The sequence below is a fragment of the Cydia fagiglandana genome, chromosome 16 (assembly GCF_963556715.1).
Source record: "Cydia fagiglandana chromosome 16, ilCydFagi1.1, whole genome shotgun sequence".
Taxonomy (NCBI): domain Eukaryota; kingdom Metazoa; phylum Arthropoda; class Insecta; order Lepidoptera; family Tortricidae; genus Cydia; species Cydia fagiglandana.
Genome location: NC_085947.1, coordinates 18,690,956 through 18,701,312, shown reverse-complemented (window position 1 = coordinate 18,701,312; position 10,357 = coordinate 18,690,956). Strand labels below are relative to the sequence as shown.

General features: G+C 37.3%; 1 protein-coding gene and 1 long non-coding RNA gene across 2 annotated transcripts in view; both read left to right on the top strand.

Annotated features, from left to right (window-relative positions):
• The first annotated feature begins 441 nt into the window (after positions 1 to 441).
• On the top strand, positions 442 to 993 carry LOC134671665 (uncharacterized). The gene is made up of 2 exons (XR_010099246.1): positions 442 to 529; positions 857 to 993. It is a non-coding gene; the product is annotated as an uncharacterized LOC134671665 (long non-coding RNA).
• A 1,120-nt stretch (positions 994 to 2,113) lies between these two features.
• Positions 2,114 to 10,357, top strand: part of LOC134672088 (uncharacterized) — a 179,921-nt gene continuing 171,677 nt past the window's right edge. The window contains exon 1 of the mRNA XM_063529995.1: positions 2,114 to 2,123. The gene's annotated coding sequence lies outside the window, so the exon portion shown is untranslated. The remainder of the gene's footprint in view (positions 2,124 to 10,357) is intronic.

Sequence of the window (10,357 nt, the reverse complement as noted above, 5' to 3'; positions counted from 1 at the left end):
ACTGGAGCGAAGGCGTACGAGATGCTGTTTGTTAATAGGTACTTAGTTACTATCACAACTTAACTAAAGAATTAGAAAAAGTTTTGTTTTGTTTATAAAACGAATAGGTTAAAACTTTAAAACTTATATTAATAATAAATGCCATTTTTCAAAACAATTATTTTTATTACGTTGATAGGTACTTATCTCTAAAGGTAAAACAATCCTTTATGTTAGTTTTCAATAAAGCTTATAGGAATTTTTCGGATTCCTCAAAATAGCGGTACGTTTAAATAGTCTTCAGTAGGCAAATAATATGGCCGATATTTACTGGTACTTCCTAGATTGAACCTTTCCGAATTGAAGGGGAGAGAAATTTCAAAGTAGCCATACCTTCACAAAGCACCTCTGCAGTAGGTACTTACTTATACCTACTCGAATTTCTTAGACCGATATTCTATGTGATGCGGAGGGATGACAGTTATGTGACGAAAAAGGTATTACGAATGAATGTGGAGGGAAGTAACGGGAGAGGAAATCCGAGAAAAAGGTTTCGGCGGAAAGTCGCCAGCCTGTCGGTATTCTACAGGCTGCACTTCGGGGAGTGTGCCCAAGAGCTACACGAGCTTATTCCACCGTCCCCATTCTACCATCGGACTTTTAGACGCACGGCCGGTTTCCATCCTTACATGGTAGATATTCCACCAATTCGCACGAAGCGCTTTGCTTCTACTTTCCTTATGCCTTATGCTTCAACCTTCAAATCAAGAGTGAACAGGCACCTTCTGGGCGAGCTCGCTCCATCGTAGGCCACGTCTACGCCTCGGCTAGTCTGTGGCCATGAGTAAGCCCATTCATAATAATAAAAAAAAAAAAGGTGGATGGACTGTGTGAGAGATGATATGAAACGAACGCAAGTGAATGATGAGATGACGGGCGAGAGAGAGGTATGGAAGAAAAAGACATGCTGCGCCGACACCAAATGAATGGGATAAGGGCAAGCGAATGATGATTTTCTATAGTAAATATGTCAGAATTGTAAATATCGTCACTTACAATTAGTCACTGTACCACAACTTTTCGACAATTTTAATTACACATAGAACTTTTAAAATCACTTTTACTGATGCATGCATGTACTTAAATGAATTAGGTGTATAAAAAATATTCCCTTTTCGATAAATAGGCAAATTAGAGTTGCACTAGTATCTTCTTGGGTCAGAGGCGTAAGTGAGGGTCAGAGGTGAGTAGGTAATTACGTATCACTAAATTGGAGTACATAATTATTAAATTAAATTTTTGTCTTGGTCGGAACTCCATAAGTCACAATCAGATTTTTTAAACATACCTAAAACCTGTCTCAAAATGATGTCAATGGCTTCATTGAAACTCACAGATATCGTAACCTTAACACACACAGAGTTGGGTTAAGCTGCACTGTTAAATAAACAATCGTAGTCTCGAGCAACCGACGGGTGTCCAGTGTCCAGCCATACTAGCCATAGTGTTAGTTTAGGTCATTACTTCACAAGAAGTAAAATAATTTTACTTCTTCTCATCCAATTCGCAGTCAAACATAAAAGGTTTCCTTACTTATGTAATTATGTTGTGTGCGCAACAAACCAAATTACGTCGAAATTAATGTAATTTGTGCAGAAAACAAAGCGAACTGAAGCTGCAGATTAATTTACTGTTGTTTGTAGATCTAGACTCGTATTAATAATGGTCTGCCAGAATCAGAATGTAAAACAAAAGATAATTTAATAACAAAGAGCTTCAGTACAATGCATACATTTTTAATACAAACGCAATTTGAAACGAGGCGTAAGTTTTAGTGCTATGAAACGATTTGAATAGAATTTTTGAAGTGAAAACTTCTTTAGCGGTGTTGTGCACTTTTGGAGGTGGGGATTTTTTTTTTAAACTAGAGACAGCGTAAGGCGTAACCCTCTCTTTCTGCCGCACGGCGAAAATGTATGCCTGAGCCTGCTGTTTCGTCTAGGCGGCGCAAGGCGCTTGCGTGACGGTGTCATGTGTGACGGACAATGTCATTGTTTTTTGATTTAAATGCCATCTAATGAGTTTCCCTCAAACTGGTATTAATATAACTGTAGTACTCACAGTGATGTGCTTAGGGTATTCAAGTAATGCGACGAAATAACGCTAGATGGCGTTTACCTCAATTATACATAGTGCTGCAAACATTTTGCACTATATGGCGCTGTTATTAATATTTTGAGTTACAATGTCGTTGAGTTTTCACTTCTGCCGGCACTCCCGGAGTGAAACCCGTTGTTTTTTTTTAGGGTTCCGTACCCAAAGGGTAAAACGGGACCCTATTACTAAGACTCCGCTGTCCGTCCGTCTGTCACCAGGCTGTATCTCACGAACCGTGATAGCTATTAGACAGATGAAATTTTCACAGATGATGTATTTCTGTTGCCGCTATAACAACAAATACTAAAAACAGTATAAATAAAGATTTAAGTGGGGCTCCCATACAACAAACGTGATTTTTGTCCGAAGTTAAGCAACGTCGGGCGGGGTCAGTACTTGGATGGGTGACCGTTTTTTTTTTGCCGTTTTTTGCATTATGATACGGAACCCTTCGTGCGCGAGTCCGACTCGCACTTGCCCGGTTTTTTATTTGGCCTTAAAAAACAGAGTGCAAATAAGTTTTGATTTATTTACGAGAACCAATGTATTGCGTACATAATTAGGCACCACAGTTAACTTTACGTTTGCAAATATTACGGTTTTTATTTTCCCTTATTTTAATAACCCACCTGGAGTCGATGCAGCATGTTCTTTTCTTCCTGTTTCTGTTTATTTTTTTTCATCCATACTCCCTCTCCGTCCTATTTTAGACACCAGTCTTTATTTCACTTGTCTGTGATAAAACCAAATGTACCTACGTTTACCGAAATTAAGCTCCCACAACGCGGGTGTGCCCGCTATATCCATCCGGCGCGCTCGACTTTAAAATTAACATGATTATTCAGAATAATAAATTCAGAGCTCCAGGTAGATAGGTACCTAATGCAAGGCTGCTATATTAGGTTAGCACAAGCGAATGCTCACCTCAGCGTAGTTGAGCAGGTACTTAGCAATATAGGAAAAGTAGAAAAATTATCTATGTCGGGGCTAATTTTACGAGTATGCAAACGATAAACGATACTTCCACAAGTACCATCAGCTGTAATAGTGCATGACGACTTTATCAATGAATTCATTCATAATGTCTCCATGCGATTTCGCAGCTCACTGTACAGTCAGCAAAACTTAAATAAATTAGAGGAAAAAAATACAACATGAAGGAAATTCAGTTCATGTATATCTACGGCATCGTAGCTCTAAAATCTCAAATAGCTAAGGTGGAAAAGTGTAAACAAAGATTAAGCGTTAACAGCACACTACATCGAAATGGAACTAAGCTATTAGATTAGAATCGTCCACAACACAGTCCTTTGAATCATCATCTACCCACTTCTACATAGAGTTGTGGACCTTTGGTTCTCTGCGAAATTCTTAAATGCGATATAAAGAAGCATTTATAGCTCCCTAGTGTTTGCGAAGTGAGATCGGCAGATCAAAGCTCTCACCAAATCAAAGCTCTCTCTCACTAATCAGACTTGTCCTGGCTGTGCAGTTTCACGTGTAGTAAGTAATCCCTGCAGAATTGAAATTAACGCGTCAACGTTCCCTATATATGTATGTAGTGGTGGCGGTGATGGTGACTAGGTGTGCCTAATGTATTCTATGACAAACATTCGTATTCAATCCGCATAAGAGCATCATGTAGATATGTTGAAAATACTAGATTTCTAGTTAACATTTAGTCAGCTATACTTAATATTTAATATTGTTTGTGTACATTGTCGCACAATTACGAAGCACTCAAAAATATTTATCACAAGTTTATTTGCTAAACGCTTCATTTACAGGGTGGAAAAAAATCGAGCCCTGGAGGGCAACTACCTTAAATCCTTAAGTTGGCTCATTTTACTTAAAGGAGACATTCCTTTGTTTTTAAAGAGAAACAAAACTGCACTCAAAGATTTTTCTTTTTTTCTTCAATTTTGCTTGTCTAAAAATATTCTTGAGTAGGTACTAAATATTCAATTTTATGGATATTTTGTACGACAGACGAGTGTGAGACCTAATATTTCTTAAGGAAATGTTATCATTAACGTTAAATGCATCGAATAGTAGAAAAAAATAGCGAGTGTTTATTTTTTGGAAGTTTTACTCGGTTCTATTCCCGGTCGAGACAAGCCAATTTAAAAAAATATTTGAATGCAGTTTTGTTTCTTTTTAAAAACTGGACAAGTGCAAGTCAGACTCGCGCACGAAGGGTTCCGTACCATAATGCAAAAAAAAAACAAAAAAAAGCAAAAAATACGGTCACCCATCCAAGTACTGACCACTCCCGACGTTGCTTAACTTTGGTCAAAAATCACGTTTGTTGTATGGGAGCCCCATTTAAATCTTTATTTTAATCTGGTTTTAGTATTTGTTGTTATAGCGGCAACAGAAATACATCATCTGTGAAAATTTCAACTGTCTAGCTATCACGGTTCGTGAGATACAGCCTGGTGACAGACGGACGGACGGACGGACGGACAGCGAAGTCTTAGTAATAGGGTCCCGTTTTACCCTTTGGGTACGGAACCCTAAAAATAAAGGAGTCTCCTTTAAGTAAAATGAGCCAACTTAAGGATTTAAGGTAGTTTCCCTCCAGGGCCCGACATATCTTTCCACACTGTATATATTTAAAGTACTTCATTGATAAGTTATTATGACGCAAGATAAGGATGACTCACGCTAGAATGGTCCGGGTTTAGGCCGAGGCCTCCGTTCGTTCGGCCTCACTCGTTTTATGTAGAATGCATCACTTGATCACTGATCACTCGTCATAGAAAACGAAGTGTCGCACGCCTCGGCCCGGACCCAAACCGTTCTAACGTGAGTCATCCCTTATTGTACGTCTTTTACATTACTGATATATATGTAATATGACTTGAATTTGTCACTAAATAAATCCCCGACCAGAGAAACCTTCCACCGGTTCTGAATGTGAGCGCACTTTAACTAAGTGGAGCCACTTTTGACTTGAATTAGTACTAGGAGCTGGGAATGTATCTTCTTTTGACTAACATTTCCAGCTAAATGTAACGCTGTCTGCCTTTGTAAGTACGTTTAGGAATGTTGGGTCCTAGACACGTGCCATGTTGAAGTTCATTGCAAATAGGTACATTAACATTGTCTGGCTGGCGGTGTAATGTTGGCTTGAAAGACAACCTAGTCTGATAAACAGAAATTGAGAAGGGTGTGCTAGTTTACTTACCTAAAATATTAGTTCTTTTTGTAATTATTAAAATTAATATAATCGCATATAAGGGTCAAATACAGCAATTACGTTCTCGCCTCACCAATGGACATACACAAAGTTAAGGGCTATAAAGCGTAATTTGTTACACAGCATAACGTATAACTAATATTAAACGAATTGATAAAAAAACACTTACCTACTATATTATATATACGTACCTATTACGTATTGAATAATGTAACATACTACAAATTTCTTCATGGTGGGTACCTCCTAGTATTTTCGCAATTGGACTGCTCAATTTAAATGGACTTAAAATTCCGCTATACCCCACAACTGTTTGATCAGCGATATTCATTCCAAACACGCGTTGCGTCGGCGAGAGCTCCACAAAGGCAGATTAACACGTTGATTGCCAGGTGATGCATATTCACACTCGGCCCGGGGCGACACGGAGCACTTGCTATAGACGAAGTATGTCGCCATCACACGACGCTACAGTTCCCTCACTTCAGGTGTCCCGTTGGCAACAGCTCCACAAAGACAAGATTAACACAGTGTTATAAAAAGAACTACTCGCGGTGTGTCGACCGCGAGTAGTTCTCATGAATCTCTAGTGCTCATGAAGCCAATTCAAACGTACCTACCGTATGTAAACTAGGTTAAGATGCAAACCATATTATTATGGTGTTGCTAACTAGCAATGCAGTATTTTTTATACATAAAAGATTGCTTACATTGGCTACGGTAGCTCGCCATCTTCGTAGACACTTCACCTGTGGAGGGTAGTCTATGTGTGGGTATGGGGGAAGGGAGAGGACATAACGCAATGAACACAGCCTTTGTTTCTGTAAATACCATCGTCCCATTAGGACTCGCGATAAGATGAACCGATTACTCCATACACTTAGGTATACTATAATCCCATCAAAAACATAAATGTAAAAAAGGAGAGCCAAGTTCAATACAAAAATTATGCTTGGCTGTGGGGTTCGCCGCAAAAAGAATGGAGATTTAAATGAGTGCCAAGTTCTATGCAAAATCCAAATATGTATTTATAGGAACAAAATAACATTATAAACAAGTATTAAACTCTATTTCTTTGCTTTATTGGATACCTATAACAATTGCTGTTATTTAAAAAAATGCGAGATCTTAAAGCAGGTTAGATTTGACTTGGCCAGTTTTCATTACATCAGTCATTTTATAAAGTTATTCAACATATGTATAATTCTGATAAAAACTGGCCAAGCCAAATCTAACCTACTTTAAGATCTCTCATTTTTTTTAAATAACAGCAATTGTTATAGGTATCCAATAAAGCAAAGAAATAGAGTTTAATACTTGTTTATAATGTTATTTTGTTCCTATAAATACATATTTGGATTTTGCATAGAACTTGGCACTCATTTAAATCTCCATTCTTTTTGCGGCGAACCCCACAGCCAAGCATAATTTTTGTATTGAACTTGGCTCTCCTTTTTTACATTTATGTTTTTGATGGGATATCAATACTTTTTGTAAAGAAAACTAGGCAGGTATTGACATTTAATATTTTTTCTTGTGTTTCCGCTGCATGTTTTTTACTTCTGTTCTTTGTATTAATTATGTGGTGCCGCGCGCCGCCAACGACACACCGTTGGCCGGTTGTTTAGCGCGTATTACAGGTTTTTTGTATGGGGACCCCCCCTATTTTTTAACTTTTATTTATTTTTAGATTTTTTCCTACGCTTACACACAATTACCGAGCTGGATTCCAAATTTCATCCTTCTAGGTCATCTGGAAGTAGGTTAGGTTTAGGTACTATATGTCAGTCACAATAAAAAAGAAATTTGTATGGGAACCCCCCCTATTTATTAACTTTTTTTTGTTTTTAGATTTTTTCCTACGCTTACACACAATAACCGAGCTGGATTCCAAATTTCATCCTTCTAGGTCATCTGGAAGTAGGTTAGGTTTAGGTACTTATATGTCAGTCACAATAAAAAATGGTTTTTTTGTATGGGGACCCCCCCTATTTTATAACTTTTTTTAATTTTTAGATTTTTTCCTACGCTTTCACACAATAACTGAGCTGGATTCCAAATTTCATCCTTCTAGGTCATCTGGAAGTAGGTTAGGTTTAGGTACTTATATGTCAGTCACAATAAAAAATGGTTTTTTTGTATGGGGACCCCCCCTATTTTATAACTTTTTTTAATTTTTAGATTTTTTCCTACGCTTTCACACAATAACTGAGCTGGATTCCAAATTTCATCCTTCTAGGTCATCTGGAAGTAGGTTAGGTTTAGGTACTATAGGTATGTCAGTCAGTCTTAAAATTTACGACTTTTTGACCTTCATATCTTTATAACCGTTTGAGCTAGCTTCATGAAATTTGGGCTTCTAGATGTCCTTATGGATATAATTAAACACACGTAGTTTTATGTGTTTACGTTAAAGATGTTTTGAGTTATAGAAGGGTCAAAAGTGGCACCAAGTGGTTCGTGTAATATTACACTTGGCGCTGGCTAGCCAGTTCCTTTGCTTGAACTTGGCTTGACACGCTGCCGCGTGTCTAGATATTGTGTCACAGGGTCTGTTGTCACATTAACGTAGATGTCATACATTTTTAGTAGTAAGTAGGCGGTAGTACGTAGTAAATTTTAGTATTTAGCTCCTTCTACTTGTCCTCCTCCTATTAGGGTGGCTACCGCGAAGAGAGAACCATGTAGTGAGCTTGTATGATAATTTACGTACCTACGTAGGTACGCCATCAATGACATCATACTGTTTAATAATATGATTGTATTATATCAGTTTGACGCGAATGAAACTCTTCTAATTTATTTATTATAATATAAACCTAGCCTTCATGTTATTGCCAATGATATATTTATTGTGACAACATACTCGTATATCATATTATGTTAGTTCGCCTCCGGTATGTATGTGTGCGCAAATAAAACAGCGCTTATCCTAGTTAATGGCTCTATCGAGTGGGGATAGTGTGAGCATCATTAGGCCCGGACCGCGACGGGCTGCACACATTCGCAATATTTTTGTTTCGACAGTATAAGCTCTCTCATACCGGGACCGATATATTATAGGCAGGTGCCTAATTTGAGGCCAGGTCAAACTAGTCTATGCCTGAGCGGCCACCGCGAAAACCGAAATTCGCAAATTGCGGGGATCTTTCTCTTTTACTCTGATGAAGGCGTAATTAGAGTGACAGAGAAAAATCCCCGCAATTTGCGAACTTCGATTTTCGCGGTTATAGCCCAGATAACGCGGTAGGTAAGCTTCATGAATGATATCACTGGACAACCCACGCTCCGGGCCCACAAATACTACCCCCGGACAAATCTTTCCTCCGAGGAAATTACTGCTATTGTTATTTTTCTATTGTTTATTACAGGTTTATCCTTATCGGGTAAGATGGGAAATAATATAAGATGATGCACGCTTGACCGTTTAACGGGTGGGCTTTACTTTGATGGCTGATTATTTGGTTTTTAGTGTCCATGTACGCTCAAGGAATTTGAGTTAATACTAGAGTTCAATGCGTCGGTGCGAATAAAAAAATCGCTACGTGTTTTTTTATGATTTTTTGATTTTGGCATATTTGAATTCCTTTTTAAATTTCCCGTCGACCCACATACATATTTTTGTTATATCTTTATTAGTTTTGAAAATAAAAATTCCGCTATGTGAACACAGAACAACATTTGTCCAAAACAATAACAGAACAGAAACAAAAAAATAGTTATGTGATTGTTTAGTACATAACGATATTAAATGCCTTGTTTTCCGTCGAGGGTGATGGCGATAATGTTGCACATGGCGATTTATTGTAGAATGGATTACCCGACATAGACCCTAAAATCCGCTATGTATAATCTATTGTAGAATGGATTACCCGACATAGACCCTAAAATCCGCTATGTATCATCTCTCGTACTATGTTACTTTGGCAACAAATCGCTATGTATACAAACTTCACATATGACGATCTTAATGAACCAAATTTAAGTCGCTATGTAGCAATAATAATATTGTAAAAAATTACATATAAATCTGTTTAGTTTCTTCATGAGTATCATGTAAAAATCATTAATCAATCAAAAAAAAAACAGGCGGTACAAATATATTACAAACAGGAAAATAAACAGTTATTTTTGTCTCCTGAAAAGTAGTTTAAAAATACTTGGCGATTTTTTTATTCGCACCGACGAATTGTATCTAAGAATAAATGGATTGGATAAAAAACGCGGATACTATAATATCTAATATCAAATGGGGTTTGTTGTGGAAGTAGGTACCTATCTACAGTTTATGACGGCATATGGAAATATAAAGCTATATTATTATCTTTAAAGCTATATTTGACTCCCCTTTATATTAAAGGTCTATTTTATTTGTAAAATCTCTTGCGGCCTTACAGTTGACTTTAGACTTAGGTAAATAGTGGAATTACATGTATACTATACTCGTACTATTAGTATTAGCTTCTTAAAGAAATTGGCTCCAATTAATTGTCATTCTGTATATGCAACAAGTAGCAATTACAGTATTTATTTATTTATTTTAAATTACTTAGTTATGCTTTTAGTTGCGTCGTCGTGTTGCTTGAACTTGGCCTCTGTTCACGACAGTTCTCAAAACTAAATAAAGGAAGTAGTTGGCTTTGGTCGCTATTGAGACCCGCGCCCGGCCCGGCTCGAGCCAAATAAAGGCTCTAACTTCAAATAGACTCGTTTCAACTTTCTGCCGTTGACAGATACCTACCGGTATTCCTTTAAATAGGAAATATAAATAACAGGATATTTCTATTTGTTAAGAGTCACACGAACACTCCGCCCAAAAGCAACTCCCATAAAATAGAAATAACGCTCTTACTTTAATTACATGAAACTTATAATTGAAAAAACTGATAACGTGCACTTTTATTATTTTTGAACGTAAAGTTACGTTCGAATTAATTATTTATGAGTGAAAATCGTGTTACCTACTTACTTTAAATAAACATAGGTACCTACCTACATGAAACTTGGCATGTCCATGTA